General features: G+C 38.2%; 1 protein-coding gene across 1 annotated transcript in view; it reads right to left on the bottom strand.

Moving 5' to 3' along the window:
• Positions 1-22,008, bottom strand: part of Thsd7b (thrombospondin type 1 domain containing 7B) — an 839,715-nt gene that overhangs the window by 535,461 nt on the left and 282,246 nt on the right. The window lies entirely within an intron of this gene.

Raw genomic sequence — 22,008 nt, 5'->3', positions numbered from 1 at the left:
AACTTCCACATTTGGATTAGAGACATTTCCCTTTCTTGTCTGTCTCCAGTTTCTGGTGTTTTCCAGATTACCAAGGACTTATTGATAACACAGACTTCCTGATCTGTGATCTTGCCCATACAGCTAGGGTGATGAAAGCTCCCTTAATCACCACACCCTATTTCTTAGTATCTATATATATGCAAGTTTACATGCCCAAATGGACGTTGCATATGGTTATATGTATATATAGTTATATATGCATATATAGTTAATGTACGGGTTCTATTATGGTGATGACTTTAAAAAATCCAAGTCGGCAGAGAGAAATCCCAGTCAAAAAGCAGAGACAGAGGGCTGTGGTCAAATGGGACTGGGGATAGCAGGGGTTGGAATGATGCAGGGCCACAAGCAAAGGAGCTCAGAAACGTCCAGAAGCAGGTAAAAATGCATGTGACTTCGCTGAGAACCTCCAGAAAGGACACAGAATTCCTTTCCTCATTTTAAGATTTTAAACTAACGATAGTCTCTGGTGCATTTGTCTTCCAATCCAATTGAACTTAAAAAGTGCTTTCATATACATAGATGCATGTAAGGGTAGAACAGACATCCAGAACAATATAGCCACACACACACACACACACACACACACACACAAACACACACACACACACACACACACACACACTTGGATCAGTGAATGCTATTGGTCTCTATGACACAAATATTTTTTTGTCATTGTATTTTCCTTATTGCTATAACATACTTCTGAAGACACATTTTAAAATTTCACGTTAAATCATAATTTTGTAGCTTCTATGGTTGTGTGTATATATTTTGGAGTTTCTCCATCACCCCAATGCCAAATTTTCACATTTTTTCTGTATAATGAAATTTTCTCCATTGTTCCAACCACAATTCAAATTCATTCATAGAAGTATATAGGATTTCTTCTTTAAAATCATTTTCAGAAATGCTTTACTTTATATATTTTATTTATTTATTTTTATTTTCTCTGTTAATTCCATTCCTTTATTTATTTACTTATTTATTTATTTAAGCCACAGTTCTTTCAAGGTTTTACTGAATTGAAAACCAGTAAACAACCCCCCCTCCAAAAAACAGTTTCATTGTTCATGACTTTTTAATTCTATTTTTTTCTTTTAAATATATTTTTTTGAAATTTCAAGACTATTGAATCACATATATGAGCAGACTTTGTCAACATTTATGCTTGTTTATGATATTGTCTCATCTTATTACAAATACTGACATCTATTTATTTTTGTCTCAGGTTTTCATGTTGGAACAAGGTCAACTTTCTCACACCACTGTCACTAGGAATTATAGTTGAGACCTCCAACACAAAACAAAAGCTCCTTGATTACAGGTGGGTCTCATCAGAAGGCTGATGGTAAACATAATCATCAACTGATCATTCAATGACCAGATCATTTTCCCAGAGTCCTCCCTGGTCCTTACTCTTCAGTTTGCCTTTGTCCAGACAAGTATGCCCAATCCATATCTTTATGTATAGAAGTGTGTGTGTGTGTGTGTGTGTGTGTGTGTGTGTGTGTGTGTGTGTGTGTTTTGACCCATAAATGCTGACTACAGCAACTATTTTTATTTTTAATGATACCAGACATATAACCTATGGCCTTCTACATATAAGTTAGGAATTCTACCATTAAGCTCCAACCCAGACATTGACTAGGGAAGAGAACACTCTTGCCAACACTTTGAATCTCCACTAGATATTTAGGACCACAGAACAATACTTAACACACATAGCTTGTATTCTTCAGGTAAATAGATTATTTTCTGTGTATGTGCCATTGGAAGCATTTTGTCTGCTAGTTAGTGCCTGTGATTTCTAATGCTTTCAAGGATCCTGAGTTAAGACAGAACAGGCTAAGCTGGAACAACCAAAAAAACCCACATATCAATGTTTTGTCAAAATAACCATCTCCCTTTATCCCAGTTTCATGTATTTTTTCTGTTATTCTTATTTATAAAAGTCTGTAACAGGTTGTGCTATTCTGGGGAGGCTACTCTTCTGGCCTCAGGCTTCAGACTCTGCCCATTTTGATGATTCACCATCTGGAATACATTGGTGGCTTCCAAGTTCCCCTTCAAAGCAGAAAAAGAGGGAGTGGAATTTTTCTGGGGTGACTCGGGACACTGACCTAAACATGCTTATATGATTCATTCCCAGGTCATTGGTTACATCTTAGTGAAATACTTCCCCATGGGCCATGGAATGTCAAATGCAACAAACACATAGAATATGTTTAATGCAATGTGACTAGATAAATAAATTGAATCACTCATGTATCCTCCACATAAAAGAAAGTGTCCATTTTACCTTGAGAGTTTACTCTTGTATTCATTTACTATTATTTAAATGGGGCTCTAGAATACAAAAGAAAAAGGTATTGAGTTCATTTTGCTATATTTAACTGGAAATCTGAAAAGTTGTATGACTCAAAGCTTTGCAAAAGCCACAAAATGGTCTACTCTATAAGTTAATATATTTCTACATTTAAATCTACCTCTTACACAGTAAAAAAAAAAAAAAAAAAAGTGTGGATTAAAGTAATTAAAAATGTATGAGGAAAGTCTCTAACTGAGAACCTTTTTCCATTACTTTTCATTTTGTTCTAAATTACACAATATCAGTTTATAGAATTCAATACCCCTAAAGTATCTTCATAATCAAAAGGAATTTTTGCAGCAATAAAATCACAACAAAGAAGTCATTTTTTTGCAGACTCCAGATGAAGCAGTAGGCCATTCCAAAGTATGGCTGTTCCATTCAAGAAATCCTGTTATCTACACAGCAGCAGATTACTCAAATTGTGACATAAAAGCAGGGTAATAGGCACTTCTATAGCTACCAGATTATAACTTGGAGAACATTTGAAATATCACATCATGAAAATAATACCAAGAAATAAAATGAGAGTAGAGAACTGAGCCAGAATTGTAGTGGGACTAAAGGAAGACAGACATGGAGATTGTATGAAAAACATCTATTTCTTTTGCTGATTTTGATACCTGCCATCTGTTAGGCACACAGAAACACACACCCAAAATATGCTGAGGATAAAATTTAAAAATACGCCTGCATGCACCAAGATCCTTGCAAATTTCTGACAGTTAAGAACATCACTTTAAATCAGTGATTATCTAATTTGTAGGTCAGGACCCCAAAAGACCATGAGAAAACACAGATATTTAGGTTATGATACATAAAAGTAGCAAAACTACAGTTATGAAGTAGCATAAAAATAATTTTATCATTGGGGATCATCATGACACGAGGAACTGGATTAAAGGGTCACTGCATTAGAAAGGTCGAAGAACATGACTATGTAAATGACCACCACTAGCCACTGCACTGTAAGATTTTAAAAATAAAGTTATCTGTGGAACATTCTCAATACTGTTTGGAAGGTGATTTTTCACAATGTGCAGTGACTTTAACTTACCAAGAAAAGCACTTAGGACTACTGGAAGTCTTTTTATTTTCCTGAGACTTGGTAAATATGCCCTAAACCTTCTTTCTTACAAAATTAACCTGATGCATTTCTCACTTTAAAATCATATTTACCTAAGTAAGGTCACTGTTGAGAAATAATGCAATACTTTGTGGGATGTCCAGCTCTCTAATGTTCAATGAAACCAAACCATGAGATTAAAACTCTTCTTAATGTCTTATTATGATACATACAATTCAAAAATATTTTCAATAGGTAATAAACCCAGAATCACACTATAAAGCTGAAATAGGAGCATGAAATGCTGTTTTATGTGCTGTTTGCTTGCTCCTATGGAACAGAGATTGCTCTGTAGACACAGATGTAAGTGTGCAGATATACAGAGACATTAAATTCTCCAGAAGGAATATCCTTGGTGTGATATGATAGTACAGTGGAATATGTGAAGTATTATGATCATTTCCTGTCACTAGAAAACATTATCCGGCTGAGATTTAAAATGTAGTACAAGTCTCAGGATATAAGAGATTTTATCTTCTCCAAATTTCTCAGACAGAATACTAAGAATGACATATAGGTACAGAGTGGAGGGTGTGTGTAACTGAGAAGAGGCTGAGGTGAGACAAAGCCACTAAGATTCCATAGAGAAGAAAACTGAGCACCCAGGAGAGATTTCTAAATAAGAAAACGGGAAGGCAAGAGAGCAGTCACAGCTAAGATGAACTAGCTGCTGACTAGTTCACTTTCAAGCTTTTGCCTAGTTCACAACTGTGAGAACTCTTCCTGCTGTAATAAACGTGGATATACTAGGTTCTATGGCTACATTAAAAAAGCATATTGTGGGCTCCAGCTTTGGATGACAATGGTTGGGTCTTAACTGAAATCCTCTCCTCTACATCACATCCTCTCAAAACACATGGAGAAGGAAAGGAAGTTAATCTTTATATTACCCTTGCATTGCACTTCAGAATATGGGCAGAATCTGGCTGACTGCTTCTCTCTCTCTCTCTCTCTCTCTCTCTCTCTCTCTCTCTCTCTCTCTCTCTCTCTCTCTGTCTGTCTCATTCCCTGTGTGTGTCTATCTCTGTCTTTCTGTCTCTGTGTGTATGCCTGTCTGTCTCTGTGTTTGTTTCTGTCTGTCTCTGTCTCTGTATGTGTCTGTCTCTGTCTATCTGACTCTGTATCTGTGTCTCTGTCTGTCTCTCTGCCCCTTCTCTCTCCCTCCCTCCCTCCTAGTGACATAAAAATGCCCCTCCTTTACTCCCTTCAAGAGACTCTAATCATCGCTACCAGTGAATGTTATTTTAAATGGCCTAAAGTACTTGGCCCAAGTAATTACATTTGGAATCTGGAGACAGTAATGCTGCTGTGAAGAAAAAAAAATGGAGACATTTAACAAGATTTGTATAGATCTTATTTTTCACTGTATTTCTAGGAAGTTATTCTTCAGAAGACATGCTTACAATAATAACAAAACAACAACAGGCTCAGGAAGTTATTCAGTAGAAAAATATACATTAACAGACATGCTGGAAATAAATCTCAATCAATAAATTTAAAATTAAACCAACAAGTAAGACACTATGACTAGAAAACAGAAAGCAGGAGCAAGGACTTCATCCTGGATGGCAGTGAGATAAAAACAGGTCTATGAAGACAACAAGCATTACCACAGCTTCAAATTGCTCTTATATCTGTCCAAGAGGCTACCACTAAGCTCTATCAGAAGAGAAGGAGCCTAGGCAATGACTAAAGCCACAAATGGCTTCAGTGGAAGGGCAGCAAGAAATTACCCTACCTTTGAGACAGAAACAGACTTCTAAATTACAAGGGACATGTAGAATCTCAAATATATATGATCAGAAAATAGTCTCTCCATGTAATATCATAGTCAAGGTATCAAAATGACAAAGCACACATGGGAATATGAAAAAGTATAAAGGAAAATGCCAAGTTACATAGAAAGACAGGAATATTAGAATAATAGCAGATCACTCATCAGCTGTCAGCAGAATGAATGGAATGATATATTTCAAGCACTGAAAGTAAATAATTTCCAGCCAATGTTTCTATGTCTACCGAAGTTATCTTTAAAAATTTATGAAGAAATAAGGCTATTCCAAGGTGAAAGCAGCTCAGGACATCCAAACCGGCCCTGCAAAACACACATGAATGAATGGTGTATACCGAGGAAGAAGATCATCCCAGACATTAGGCAGTAAAGAATCAATTCCATGAGAGGAACAAGAAAAGAGATAGAAAGTATCCATCCTTCCCAATTCTAAGATGTAGGGAGCAGAAAAAAGATGTAATAATAGACAAACAAAGCAGAAGAGTAGCCAACTACAGGGAGGAATAAATTATCACTCATGACCTTAAAGGCATATGTCCTCTATTTGCCTCTTAAGGAACACAGAGTAGCTTACTCAATTGAAAAATCAGGTCCAGAAAGAAGATGAGATTGGGTGAAATTGGGTGCAGAGGGAACTGGGGAGGATTTAGGAGGAACTGGGTGAGCAGAAAAATGACCAAAACACATTGTGTAAAAAGAAAACAGTAAATATCAAGGTCCAATTCTGTTGTAAAAAAAAAAAAAAAACACACACACATATCATACATACATCACTAGCAAAAGGAGAAGTAAAAGAACAAGTAGTCAAGGAGGGAGAACAGTTGTAAATGTGAGTGTGCTGAGTGTCTTCCCAGCATCATAAAACAAATGCTAAGAGGCATGAGGACAGATCTGCTCCCCTCTGGAAACTGAGTCCTGAGGCACCCTAGGGAGGGCTCGGATTACAAAGCAGAAGGTAGGAGAACCGGCCCACAGCCCTAGGCCTTAGAAGCACAACTGGCAGCCAGACCCTGCCCTTGTGGAGAACCACTCCCCTTCCACCTCTGGCCTGGATACCGGTGGCTTGAGCAGTCTCCTAGCTGATCTGCTCCCCTCTGGAAACTGAGTCCAGAGGCACCCTAGGGAAGGCACAGACTGCAGAGCTGCAGAGGCACCCAAGAGAGGTCAAGGACCTTAGAGCTGCAGGCATCCTAGAGAGGACACATCCCACAGAGCAGCAGAGCAGGGGACACCATATCCTGAAGCATCTTAGAGGAGCAACTACATTCAGAACAGCAAACACCTAGCTGGTCTACCACTGTGGAGATTCCATATGCTGAAATATCCTAGAGGAACCACTGAACCCAGAGCAGCTGGAGCTCAGGATCATAGAGTCATCCGTACCCTGAGGAGTTCTGATACAACCAAGATAACTGGAAAGGCAGACTCCAGTCAGAACCAGTGAGTGCAAGTAGAACTACAGCTAACCAAATGGTGAAAGGCAAGCGCAGGAATGTAAATAACAGAAACCAAAGTTACTTGGCATCACCAGAACCCAGTTCCCCAACCATAACAAGTCCTGAACACCACATCACATCAGAAAAGCAGGACTCAGAATTAAAATCACTTCTCATGATGATGATGGAGGACTTTAAAAAGGACATAAACAACACTCTCAAAGAATATGAGGAGAACGCAGGTAAACAGATAGAAGCCCTTAAAGAAATGCAAGAAAACACAACCAAACAGGTGAAGGAATTACAGAGAACTATCCAGGATCTAAAAATTGAAGTAGAAACAATAAAGAAATCGCAAAGGGAGACTACACTGGAGATAGAAAACCTAGGAAAAAGATCAGGAGTCATAGACGCAAGCATCACCAACAGATTACAAGAGATAGAAGAGAGAATTTCATGCACAGAAGATACCATGGAAAACATAGACACAATCGTCAGAGAAAATATGAATTGTAAAAAGGTCCTAACACAAAACATCCAGGAAATCAAGGACACAATGAGAAGACCAAACCTAAGGATAATAGGTATAGATGAAGGTGAAGACTCCCAACTTAAAGGGCCAGTAAATATCTTCAACAAAATTATAGAGGAAAACTTCCCTAACCTAAAGAAAGAGATGTCCTTAAATACATAAAAAGCCTACAGAACCCCAAATAGACTAGACCAAAAAAGAAACACCTCCCGTCACATAATAATCAAAACATCAAATGTACAGAACAAAGAGAAGATACTAAAAGCAGTAAGAGAAAAAGGCAAAGTAACATATAAAGGCAGACCTATAAGAATTACACCAGATTTCTCACCAGAGACTATAAAAGCCAGAAGATCCTGGACTGATATCTTACACGCCCTACGAGAACACAAATGCCAGCCTAGACTACTATACACAGCAAAACTCTCATTAAATATTGATGGAGAAACCAAAATATTCCATGAAAAATCCAAATTTATACAATCTCTTACCACAAATCCAGCACTTCAAAGGATAATTGGTGGAAAACTCCAACACAAGGAGGGAAACTACAACCTAGAAAAAGCAAGAAAGTAATCTTCCAACAACCTTAAAAGAAGGTAGCTATATAAACATGACTCCACTGCCAATAACAAAAATAACAGGAAACAACATTCATTTTTCCTTAATATCTCTTAATATCAATGGACTCAATTCTCCAATAAAAAGACATAGACTATCAGATTGGATACATAAACAGGACCCAACATTTTGCTGCATACAGGAAACACACTTTTGTGAAAAAGACAGACACTACCTCAGAGTAAAAAGTTGGAAAACAATCTTCCAAGCAAATGGCCCCAAGAAACAAGCAAAAGTAGTGATTCTAGTATCAAATAAAATTGTTTTTCCACCAAAAGTAGTCAAAAAAGATAAAGAAGGACACTTCATATTCATCAAAGGAAAAATGTACCAAGAGGAACTTGCAATTCTGAACATCTATGCTCCAAATGCAAGGGCACCCATATACATAAAAGAAACTTTACTAAAGCTTGAAGCATACATTGCACCTCACACAATAATAGTGGGAGATTTCAACACCCCACTCTCAGCTATGGACAGATCATGGAAACAGAAACTAAACCGAGACACAACGAAACTAACAGAAGTTATGAACCAATTGGACTTAACTGACATCTATGGAACATTCCATCCTAAAACAAAAGAATATACCTTTTTCTCAGCACCTCATGGTACCTTCTCCAAAATAGACCATATAATTGGTCACAAAACAAGCCTCCACAGGTACAAAAAGATTGAAATAATCCCTTGTACCTTATCAGACCACCATGGACTAAGACTTGTCTTTGACTTGGACAAAAACAATGGAAAGCCCACATACACGTGGAAACTGAACAATGCTCTACTCAATGATAACTTGGTCAAGGAAGAAATAAAGAAAGAAATTAAAGACTTTCTAGAATTAAACGAAAATGAGGACACATCATATCAAAATTTTTGGGACTCCATGAAAGCAGTACTAAGAGGAAAAATCATAGCTCTAAGTGCCCACAAAAAGAAAATGGAAAGAACGTAATTAATAAATTGACAGCACACCTGAAAGCATTAGAACAAAAAGAAGCTAATATACCCAAGAGGAGTAGATGGCAGGAAATAATCAAACTCAGGGCTGAAATCAACCATGCTGAAACAGAAAGAACTATACAAAATATCAACAAAATCAGGAGCTGGTTCTTTGAGAAAATCAACAAGATAGACAAACCCTTAGCCAGACTAACCAAAGGGCACAGAGACAGTACTCAAATTAATAAAATCAGAACTGAAAAGGGAGACATAACAACAGAAACAGAGGAAATTTAAAAAATCGTCAGATCCTACTACAAAGGCCTATACTCAACAAAATTGGAAAATCTGGATGAAATGGACAATTTTCTAGATAGATACCAGATATCGAAGTTAAAAGAGAAGCAGATAAACCATTTAAACAGTCACATAACCCCTAAAGAAATAGAAGCAGTCATTAAAAACCTCCCCACCAAAAATGTCTGGGGCCAGATGGTTTTAGTGCAGAATTCTATCAGACCTTCAAACTATTCCACAGAATAGAAACAGAAGGAACAATGCCCAATTCGTTCTATGAAGCTACAATTACGCTCATACCTAAGCCTCACAAAGACCCAACAAAGAAGGAGAACTACAGACCAATCTCTCTTATGAATATCGATGCAAAAATACTCAATAAAATTCTCGCAAACTGAATCCAACAACACATCAAAGCAATCATCCATCATGATCAAGTAGGCTTTATCCCAGGAATGCAGGGATGGTTCAATATTCGGAAATCCATCAATGTAATCCACTACATAAATAAACTCAAAGAAAAAAAACCACATGATCATCTCACTAGATGCTGAAAAAGCATTTGACAAAATACAACATCCCTTCATGTTAAAAGTCTTGGAAAGATTAGGAATTCAAGGTCCATACCTAAACATAGTAAAAGCAATATACAGCAAGCCAGTAGCCAACATCAAACTAAATGGAGAGAAACTTGAAGCAATCCCACTAAGATCAGGGACTAGACAAGGCTGCCCACTCTCACCCTACCTATTCAATATAGTACTGGAAGTCCTAGCTAGAGCGATTAAACAACAAAAGGACGTCAAAGGGATACAAATAGGAAAGGAAGAAGTCAAAATTTCACTATTTGCGGATGATATGATAGTATACTTAAGTGACTCTAAAACTTCCACCAGAGAACTCCTAACCCTGATAAACATCTTCAGTAAAGTGGCTGGATATAAATTCAACTTAAACAAATCAGTAGCCTTCCTACTCAAAAGATAAACAGAAAGAAATTATGGAAATGACACCCTTCACAATAGTTACAAATAATATAAAATATCTTGGAGTGAATCTAACTAAGTAAGTGAAAGATCTGTATGACAAGAACTTCAAGTCTCTGAAGAAAGAAATCGAAGAAGATCTCAGAAGATGGAAAGATCTCCCATGCTCCTGGATTGGCAGGATTAATATAGTAAAAATGGCCATCTTGCCAAAAGCAATCTATAGATTCAATGCAATCCCCATCAAAATTCCAAATCAATTCTTCATAGAGATAGAAAGAGCAATTCGCAAATTTATTTGGAACAACAAAAAACCCAGGATAGCAAGAACTATTCTCAACAACAAAAGAACTTCTGGGGGAATCACCGTTCCTGAACTCAAACTATACTACAGGGCAATAGTAATAAAAACTGCATGGTATTGGTACAGAGACAGGCATGAAGATCAATGGAATAGAATTGAAGATCCAGAAATGAGCCCACATACCTATGGTCACTTGATCTTTGACAAAGGAGCTAAAACCATCCAGTGGAAAACGGACAGCATTTTCAGCAAATGATGCTGGTTCAACTGGAGGTAAAAATGTAGAAGGATGCAAATTAATCCATTCATATCTCCTTGTACAAAGCTCAAATCCAAGTGGATAAAAGACCTTAACTTAAAACCAGATACACTGAAACTAATAGAAGAGAAGGTGGGAAAGACCCTCGAATACCTAGGTACAGGGGAAAAGTTCCTGAACAGAATACCAATGGCTTATGCTCTAAGATCAAGAATTGACAAATGGGACCTCATCAAATTGCAAAGCTTCTGTAAGGCAAAGGACATTGTCAATAAGACAAATTGGCAACCAACAGATTGGGAAAAGATCCTAACCAATCCTACAACCGATAGAGGGCTAATATTCAAGATATACAAAGAACTCAAGAAATTATACTCCAGACAACCATATAACCCTATTAAAAACTGGGGTACAGAGCTAAACAAAGGAAACCCAAATGGCCTAGAAGCACCTTAAGAAATGCTCAACATCCTTAGTCATCAGGGAAACGCAAATCAAAACAACCCTGAGATACCACCTCACACCAATCAGAATGGCTAAGATCAAAAACTCAGGTGATAGCAAATGCTGGCAAGGATGCGGAGAAAGAGGAACACTCCTCCATTGTTGGTGGGATTGCAAGCTGGCACAACCACTCTGGAAATCAGTCTGGCGGTTCCTCAGAAAACTGGACATAGCATTACCTGAGGATCCAGCTATAGCACTCCAGGGCATATACCCAGAAGATGCTCCAACATATAATAAAGACATATGTTCCACTATGTTCATAGCAGCCTTATTTATAATAGCCAGAAGCTGGAAAGAACCCAGATGTCCCTCAACAGAGGAATGGATACAAAAAATGTGGTACATCTACACAATGGAGTATTACTCAGCTATTAAAAATAATGAATTCGAGAAATTTTTAGGTAAACGGATGGATCTAGAAATTTTCATCTTGAGTGAGTTAACCTAATCACAAAAGAACACACAGGGTATTTACACACTGTTAAGCGGATGTTAGCCCAAAAGCTTGGATTAGCAAAGACTCAACCCGCAGACCACATGAAGCTCATGAAGAAGGAAGATCAATAGTGGATGCCTCAGTTTTACTTAGAACGAGTAACAAAAATGCTCAAGGGAGCAAATATGGAAACAAAGCATGGGACAAAAACTGAAGGAGGGGCCATCAGGAGACCACTCCACCTGGGTATTCATCCCATGTACAGCCACCTAAGCTAAACACTGTTGTGGATGGCTGGAAGTGCATGCTGTCAGGAACATGATATAGCTGTCTCCTTAGAGGTCTGCCAAAGACTAACACACTCAGAGGACGATGTTCACAGTTAACCCCTGATATGATCAGGGGTTTCCCAATGGAGAACTTAGAGAGAGGACTGAAGGAGCAGAAAGGGTTTGTGACCCCAGGAGGAAAGCAACAATACCAAACAACCAGAGCCCCTCCCCCCCCCAGGGTCTAAACCACCAGCCTGGGAACACAAAGGGAGGGACCCAAGACTCCAGAGGTATATGCAGGGGAGGATGGCCTAGTCAGGCATAGGTGGGAGAGGAGTTTCTTGGTCCCATAAAAAAATAAACACAGAGTGAGGGGGAATGTGAGTGTGGGGAGGGGATAGTGGGGGGTAGGTGCGGTCACAGCCTCATAGAAGCATGAGGAGGGGGATGGGATAGGAGGTTTCTGGGTGGTGGGAGGAAGTGGGGTAAGGGGATAAAATCTGAAATGTAAATATTACACCCAATTTTAAAAAGGAAAAAAAAAAAAGTTAGAACCAACATCTTTTAAAAAATGTCAGCCCCCTAGGGAAAAAAATTTTGTTTTCTTGATACTAAAACTTGTTCTGAGAATTGTATATTGCAGAATATACAATTCTTGTATATTCTGCCTTGGTGTATTTACTCATCAAGCATACTGAGCAGACCTGCCCAAACCTCCGATGTCCTGGAATTCCATCTGTATTCAATGAAGACACAGTGTCAGAGGTTTATCAACTTACTCTTCCCCCCCACCCCTATTCTAAAATCTCAACGCCCTTAATCAGCTTGAAGAAGTTAAAGAAAAGTCAGTGCCCCTATTCCCTGGGCTTAGGGACTAATGTGGTTAATAATGGTCTGTCTTTCTAGGGAAAAGTAGTGGTTTTGTTGGAACAGGGAGGATTAGCTAGGACTTATTGCATAGCCTATTGGTAGAAATCTGTATAATTATTATCAAGATGAAGTTATAATTTCTTAAATGGTACAAAATTTACTTTGATTTCAAATTTAAGGTTTTTATTGGTACGAGCTTCTTATTAATATAAAAGTGAGATGAATATTGATACTCTCATGGGCATTGTGCCTGTATAACACATTTAGGAATACAAGGCCTAGACCCAGTCCTTCTTTAACTTTTTTAACTGATTTGGGATGGTTAACCTATGAGTTAAGGGACTATAGCAAATTCATGGCTTTGAGTTTATTGTTAGGAGGTTTCCCATGTTTTATTTAGAAATAGCTGAGAGGAGTGAACAGACAACAGTCCAGGTTACCTTACATGGATAGTTGGTTTTCAAAACATCAGAAGTCCATAGAATTGATGTTACAAATATTTATATATTAATGTCCATTCTGATTAGAGACCTGTCTGCTCCTGACAGCTTCCTGTCGTGGATTCTAAGAAGAAATTGAGCATCCTTGGAGTTACTCCAGTTGTGTGGTGACAGCCACTAGGCAAGAATTGCCTCTTTCCATCTACAGACAAATTACTGTCCAGAAAAGGATACACATGCAGAATAGTCGACTGATTATATCTGCCTAGACAGAGTAATCAGCCCTTAATAATCCTGCATCACTAAGGTCTGTCAGATGACTCTGGGCCAGAAGGCTGAAGATTTGATGCTCCAATGTTCGGTAGTATAGGAGCTTTTCAGGTGTTCAGTGGTCTCTATAAATTGGCTAAGTTTTAGAAGCTATGTTTAGTGCTTCCCATAACTTCAGTTAACTCAGTCATTCTGGATTTCTGATGGGGTTGAAGACCTATAGTCTCATAGCCAATCCTGGCTATTTACTTTGAGAGAAAAGATCTGAGTAGATGGTTTTCACCTGACATTCATTCTAAAGCCAAAAAAAAAAAAAAAAAAAAAAAAGGCCAGGATCAAAAGTAAGTGTTTTAGTTAGGAGAGATGACAGAGGTTCTGGTTAGTCAACAAAATGATGGACTGGGTATTAGGACTGTCTTGTACCTCACTGGTACAATTAGGAATAAGTATGCTCGAATTGTATTTTGAGAGAAAAGTTTTACTTTAACAGGAAGAGTGATATGTAGGAGGAGCTAAGTGGGAAGGAGTACTGAGAGGAAGAGATGGAGTAAGGAGAGAAGATGAAGGAGAGGAGAAGCTAGGTGATGAGAGAGAGAAAGAGAGAGGGGGCATGGAGGCAGATGTTCACATGTCTCCACCAGTCAAAGATAGTTTTTATATCTAGGTTGTGTATTGGGTTACACTTCTGATTGAGCATTACCGAACTTATAAATCCTTTGATTAACATTTAAAAAATTGTATAAAAGCAAAAAGGAAAGGGGGGGCATGGGACAGAGGTTTTCTAGGGAGGGGAAATGGGGAAAGGGGATGGCATCTGAAATGTAAATAAAATATAAAATATAATTTAAAAAAAGAAACAACAACAAAAAAAAGAGGCATGAGGGCTCACCATTGCTACACAGTAACAGTGGGCGATTTCAGCATATCACCCGTCTTCCAATCTAAAAGACAACATACAAACTGCTCTCTATGTGAGCTAGGTTTCACTGATATTTGCAGAATATCCCACCCAAGAGAACTAATATTCACAGCACCTGCAAAATACTCTCAAAAACCTTGTTTTATGTCCAATACATTAAAAATAAAATCACATCAATATGGATGAGGAGGAAAAGCAAATCTGAAAGTAAAGATGTAGTGGAAAAAATATCTATCTTCCATTCCTATTCTTGGTAACACAAGAGGAAATCATATGGCCTCAGGTACTAGGAACAAATGGTTAAAAGAATGTGTGAATGCAGTGAGGGTTGTTTATGTTTGCTGAGGAAAAGGAAGGGGAAATGTGTTTCTAACTATAGTTTAGTGACACATATAAAAATAAAATAAAATAACAATTTGATGTGAAATTTTGAGGTGATGGTTCTTTTTATAGTCTTAAAATGTATCATCTTTCAGCTGTTCCTCTGGGGGGGGAGGGGTATCATATTGTATTTATTCAAGTAAAGTGGTATGAGAATTTTACAGTCCAAATGAGCACAGGTCATAATGCTCATACTAAATGTTTTCTGGATCAAAATAAATGTTAAATAAATTCACTTGAATTTTATGTACAGAAAACCCAAACAAACAAACAAAAAAATGAAAGTGTTTTGATTGCTGTTTTAATAAATAAGTTGCTTTTTCTGTTTTCCTGTGGTTCCTCTTTTTTGTTTGTCTGTGTTTTTCTTTGGTTTGGTTTGGTTTGGTTTGGTTTGGTTTGGTTTGGTTTGGTTTTGGTTAGGGACCGCTGCCTGTCTTAGAACTTCTCTGTAGACCAGACTGGCCTCTGCCTTCCAAGTACTATAATTAAAGGCATATGCCACTACTGCCCTGTTCAGGCTAATATTTTTTTTTTTTTTCAGACAGGGTTACTCTGTGTAACTCTCGCTAACCTGGAACTCACTTTCTAGGTAAGGCTGGCCTAAAACTTAGAGATCTACATTTGTCTGCCTCCTAAGTGCTGGGATTAAAGGTGTGTGCTACCACTGGCAACTCCTATCTCATAACGCAGATGTACTTCTACTCTGGTAATAAAAGGTAAAGTAAAGAAGACAAAAATGCAACAGACATTTCTATTTCATCAGTTAAGGTATTATAAAAATCCAGTAGCCATTGCTAGAGAAGGACTGACAGGCTGGGTGACAGGGATTTTAAAGGTAATAATGGAAGTGGAAAGAGTCTCATCAGAATAAAAGAGAAAATTAGAAGGTGCAATGTGACCATTAAAAACAAAAGATTCTGAGAGTAGAGAGATGGCTCAGTGGTTGAGAGCCTTTGCTGCTCTTTCAGAGGACCCAAGTTTAGCACCTAACACCCACATGGCAGCTCCAACCATCTATAACTCCAGTTCCAATGGATCTGCCATCCTCTCCTGGCCTCTCTAAGGACTGGACACATGTGATGCACTTACACACATGCAAGTAAAACACCCATACACGCGAAATAAAATAAATAGATCATCGAGAAAGATTGAAATCCTGAGGCAAATCAATGATAGTGAGCAGGATAGCCCAGAGACCATGTCCTGCCTCTCCACTGCAGATATGACCAGAAGGGAAACCGCTAGGGGTGTTTATTGAAGAATAGGGTGGTCGATGAGATGGCCAGCAAAGGACATCCATTAAAGCTGTGTCCTAGACCGAGAAAGTGACTTTCAGCAAAGCCCTGCAGGAACTGCATTACAGAAGTGGAGACAGGTTTTTCCTGTGCTGTAGGCATAAAAAGCTAGCAGGTGTCATAGTCAAAACAGATGAAATGCAACACTCCTGACCCTGTGGCTTTCCAGGGACCAGCAAAAAGCAGCAGGACTGAAATCAGATGCAGGAGAGAGTAAAGGCAGATTTTTACATTTAGACAAAGCAGGAGGATTAGGAGAAACTTGTTGTTTCATCTAGGTGATTGTGATGTACCATAGCATGACATACCTAGGGCATTGTGACTCTCCTCCCCAGCTGTGATCACCTACATAAAACTTACACTGACCCTTCAATGTTCCATCATTGGAAAGGAAAGACTCATAGATCCCACACCTCCCTAAGGATCTAGAAGCAATTAATGGTTGCTGTTGGAGGAAGAGACATTTTCTTCAGTGGTATGGTCATAGACAAGTAGTCTAGGCTCCTGTAAATAACCCATCACCCATTTCCTGTAGTAATTCTAATTATACTCATTGACTCAGGAAAACAAACAAAAACTGGATGTGAAAGTTGAATGTGAATTACAGAAAGAGCACCGGAATCCTCAGGAGTGAAAGTGGGAGCAGTGGCAGAATTGGAGCGTGCATACGATCAAAATATATTTTACACATGTGTGAAAATGGCTTTATAGAACCATTTGCATATAATTAATGCATGCTTTATATAAAACTAAAGAGGAAGGAAAGGAAAAAAGAAGGGAGGGAGGGAGAAAGGAAGGAAGGAAGGAACAAAGGAAGGAAGGAAGGAAGGAAGGAAGGAAGGAAGGAAGGAAGAAAGGAAGAGAAGAGAAGAGAAGAAGGAAGGAATAAGTAGAGAAAGACATTTCTTTGGGAAGATGTATTTCCAATTTTTCATCAAATTTTGTGAGGCAATGCCAGCACAGGTCTCTGATTTGTATAGAAAAAAGACAACTCTGTCAACCATAAGCGTGAATGGCTTGCAAGGGCAACACTTCTGTGTAGAAGGTGGAGCTGCAGAAATGCCCTCACTAACACCATCTTTTCTAACAGCTTCATCATTCCATGGCAGTATATGAGGCATCTCATAACCCTTGATGATTAAATGAAATGAATGTTCATGAGATATGATTTCATGACATATGTGAAGAGAGCTGTTCTGGTTCAATATGCTGCCTGGAATGTTAAACAGATCACAGGGCCTCCTGGTGCCCATCCAGGCAGGCAATAGACTTGGACATAGTAGCTACACAGACCAACAAACAATGACCCTTCTTAGATCCATCAGAGAACCAATGTTCAAAGACAATTAACTGACCCCAAAGTTGGAGAGGCAGGTAAGTAGCAGAGGAAAAACAAAACACAGCCTATTGAAGAAAAAGCAGGAACAGAAACCAGCCCTGCAGCCATGCCAAAGCATGAAAAGCTGAAACTTGTTGATCAAGGCACAGTGTGGACAGCTAAAAATTCCTGGGAGACTGGGCTCCTAGGGACTTTTTCATGAATTTTACCTTTTATGAATGTTACCTCAAAATTAACAACAGATAGCAAATCATAGCTCCAGGAATCACAGAGGATATCATACAGGGTACATACTGAAAACAAAGGGGCAAAGGCTTAGGCACCATGAGAGATGAGACAGGACCAGTCACCTGTTAAAACATCAATTATCACACATTGGCAACAAATGCCGGGATGCAGAGATATAAGGATTCCTTTGCACTGACTGTAGTAATGTAAAATGGTCCAGAGACTTTGGAAGACACTTAGCATTTCTAGTTTTAATATTTTAACATAATTTAATTGCATGTATCTTTTTGTGGGTTTTATGCCATATGTATCAGTATGTCCTTGGGTCAAAAGAGAGCCTTGAATGCCCTGCTATGTGCTGGGTGCTTAAATATGGCTGCAGTGCTTGGCCCAGTGTGGGTTCTGGCAAATGACATCAGGGCCCTAGGTAAGGACATATGCTCATAAACACTGAGCTATTTCTCTAGCCACACATGTGACAGTTTCTCACAAAAGCTAAGCACATTCTTGCCACAGTTACTGCACTCTTTGGGGTCTATACAAAGGAGTTGAAACATTGCACACAAAAATATCTGTATAATTCTTTTTACAGTAATTGTATTCACAATAGCCCAAATCTGGAAGCCACCAAAATGATCGCCAGGGATTAGAGGAAGGATGTATGGTACCATACAGTACTACATTCACCAGTGATATAAAGAAAGAAGGCATGGAGGTAAGTGGGTGAAAAATTAAATCCCTAGTATCTACATTAAAAGACTGGTATGACCGTACACATACATACATATTACATATATGCATGTACACACACACACACACACACACACAATTCCAGTGTTAGGGGTATGTAAGACATTAGAATTTCTGGGACTTGGTGCCTAATAGCCTTGCTCCAGATTTAGTGAGAGGCACTCTTTCAAGGGAATGACATGCTTGGGCCTCTGGGTGGGCAGAGGCATGTATAAATACCACTCACACACTACCACCAACACCACTGGACTGTCATGGATAGCCCATGGAAGAATGGAAATGCATACTTGTAACTGAAAAGAAGTTAATCAGAAAAGGCTACATGGGATATCATGTCAGCTCTGTGACATTCTGAAAACTGAAGTTTGAAGACAGTATAAGGAACAGTAGCCCCCAGGACACTGAAGGCTGAGAGTCAGTTGTGGAAGATAGTGCAAGGATGGGAGCATGTCTAATTGTCCAGCCCATGGTCTATAAGAAGAATGAAGGCAGATGCAAGCCCAGGGCTCTAAATGTATTAATATCGGCCTCAATTACTACCGAGTGCATGTTGTGCTTATACCTCCTAAATTAAAACCTAAACTCCTGTTTAGGCCTTGGGAACTTTGAGAATTGACTTGGGCATGAAAGAGACCCTTAGATTAGACTTAACACTCATACAAAAGAGCCTGAATACCTGAATATGTCTCTTTTCTTTTCTTTCTTTCTTTCTTTCTTTCTTTCTTTCTTTCTTTCTTTCTTTCTTTCTTTCTTTCTTTTTCCACACAAGGACACGACCTGAAGGCTGAGAAGAGAGTCCTTCTGAGGAAACAAAATGATCCACTTCTTGATTTAGGGCTTTCTAATCTCTAACCATAGAAATAAAGCAACTCATGTTGAAGACCCTAAACTATACTATCTCTTTATAATGCATCCGTAGTAGGGTCACAGTACTGTAACAGAAGTGAAACAGAATACACAGTTTTTAAGAAACAGTGTTGAGGCTGGAGATAGGCTTTAGTGTTAAGGCACTGACTGCCCTTACAGAGGACTCAGTTTCCATTCACAGCACACACAGGTTGGCTCATGGCTATTTCTGGCTACAATTCCAGCGGCTCTCATACCTTCACACGGACATGGACGCATACAAAACACCTATACACATAAAATAAATTTAAAAATTAAAAAGAAAAGAAACAGAATACTGTTAGTAAAAGCTCAGTTTGGAAGCTACAAAGTAGGATACTAATCAAGTTCTGGGTAATGATATCTCTATGAGATTAAACACTAAAACTCTCATGAAAGTGCAAGAACAAAAGTCTAGTAAAACAATAGTCCTATTTATGGGCATTCTACCTTCCTGCCTTAATGACACCCACCCCCAGATCTTCCTTCATTCCAGGTTACATTTTCAACATATGAATTGACCAGGGAAACAAAAGTATTTAGTGTATAATGTAGTTGGGGCAAGCGTATCACCCAAAATGTAAACCAGCACAGAACTGTTTTAGAATAAGAAGAGGCATCGCATCCGGGAACTCCATGTTGTTGCTCTGTGCTAAAATAAAGCTCACTACTATAAATTAAAGTCAGTCTAGCACAAGATGAGATGAAGGACACCAAGAAAATAGGGTCTTCTAACTGTAGCATAACCAACACACATATAAACTCACAGAGACTGTGGCAGCATGCCTAGAGACGGCGGCAGCATGAACAGGGCCTGCATGGGTCTGTACATGGTAGGGCCCTAAAACTGGGAGAAGTGGACACATGTCTCACACCCCTAACCTAATTAATAAACACTTGCAAATGAAAATGAGTTTTCTCCAAAGGAATCTCACTGGAGAAACAATGCACTAAGGGTAGGCCCAGGCCCAGTAGTAGATGGCCAACAGAAAACGCATCTAAGGGTTGGTTTAGAGATTCCTCATTTCATAATGTGGGTCAGGGCCTCTCTCTCTCTCTCTCTCTTTCTCTCTCTCTCTCTCTCTCTCTTGCTCTCTCTCCTTTTTTTTCTTTCTTTCATTTTACCTAACAGATCCTTTGAGTGTGTATTATACCTTTCAATTTTGTATTTTTATGGGATTCCCATATATGAAGATATGTGTATTCTGTGTCTACCTGTGTTTCTCATCCTTTTTGGTTCTCTTCTCTTTCCATTGGTTTGCCCTATTCTGACCCATTTGATTTTTTACCTTATTTTATTATTATAATAATAATAAGCCATACTCAGAATATATTGCACAAAAACTATGTTTTCAAAAAAGAATAAAGCAAAGTCTATTTTTAACAAAATAAAGCTGATAAAGATAAATATATATAATTTTTATATTAAAAAGATTATTTTATTATATTGTCACTTCCAGCCTGAGCTGCTACTAATAACATTCTGCTTCATTTCTTTTTTAATTTTAAATTTCTTTTATGTGCATTGGTATTTTGTGTACATTCATGTTTGTGTAAAGGTGTTGGATCACCGGGAACAGTAGTCAAAGACAACCATGAGCTGCCATGTGGGTACTGCAAATCATATCATGTAACAGCAAGAAGTCTAATAAAACAATAATTCTACTTATGATGGCTCTACCTTGCTGCCTTAATGACACTTGCCTTAATGACATACTATCTTAGATAATTGTCTGTTTTCTAAGGAGAAGGAATAAGAATTATTGTTGGGGGAGGCAGGTGGGAACTGGGAAGGGCTGGTGGAGGGAAACCATACACAGAATATGTTGTATTTAAGGTCTAGTTTCAATAAAATCGAACGAATAAAACAAAATCTACTTTTTAGCAAAAAGGAAGCTGGTGAAGATAGATTTAAAAAATGAGAATCCTGTCTGCATTGTTCATGAAAAAAGTATGAAATACTAAAACCACATTTTTTTAGAATCCTATGTATGTATTCAAATAAATTATCCTAATAATCTATTTAATCTTTTGAGCTTTTTCAGAAATAGATAGTAAAGTGGCAGAAATTAGTCTTCAACACCCTTGTGAATTGTTTGATGGTATGAATTAGAATGAAGAATCAGAGATAAAATAGACTCACCTGTGAAGTACTACTGAGTAAACACCATCATTGCATTGTTGTACAGGGGAGGGCCTCTTTTGTGATCTCAAGAAAGAGGCACTGATGATAGTGATTACAGCCTGAGAATAGCATTCTGCTATTTGGGGATTCAAATATTATTCAAAGGTACCTCAGTGGTGTGTGCTTGAGGGGTGTCAAAATTTACCAACATCTCTATTTAAGTACTAGCGAGGAAAACAAACCACATTTTGAACATGGTTCTATCATCTTATTTATGATGTCTTATTTAAAAGAATACATTTATACAATTTTGTTATCTAAATTGTCGCTATTAAGAGCTTTTATTCCCGGTATAGAAACTAATTTTAATTATTACTCATGTAAGCTTTCATTTTCAATTAAGCAATATTAAAAACTAAAGCAGTCTTGGGTTATGTTTTAACATTGTTACCAGTATAAAAACATATTCAACTCAGATATTCAAAAATGTCTCTAGTGGTAAAAAAATGTAGTAACGAAGTAAAAACATAAATAAACTTGAAACACCACAGGTATATTGTTAAAGGCAGGGAACACTGACATA

Source organism: Arvicanthis niloticus, chromosome 10 (genome assembly GCF_011762505.2).
Source record: "Arvicanthis niloticus isolate mArvNil1 chromosome 10, mArvNil1.pat.X, whole genome shotgun sequence".
In the NCBI taxonomy this organism is placed as follows: Eukaryota; Metazoa; Chordata; class Mammalia; order Rodentia; family Muridae; genus Arvicanthis; species Arvicanthis niloticus.
Note: the sequence above shows the minus strand (reverse complement) of the source record. Positions and strands in the feature narration are given on the sequence as shown.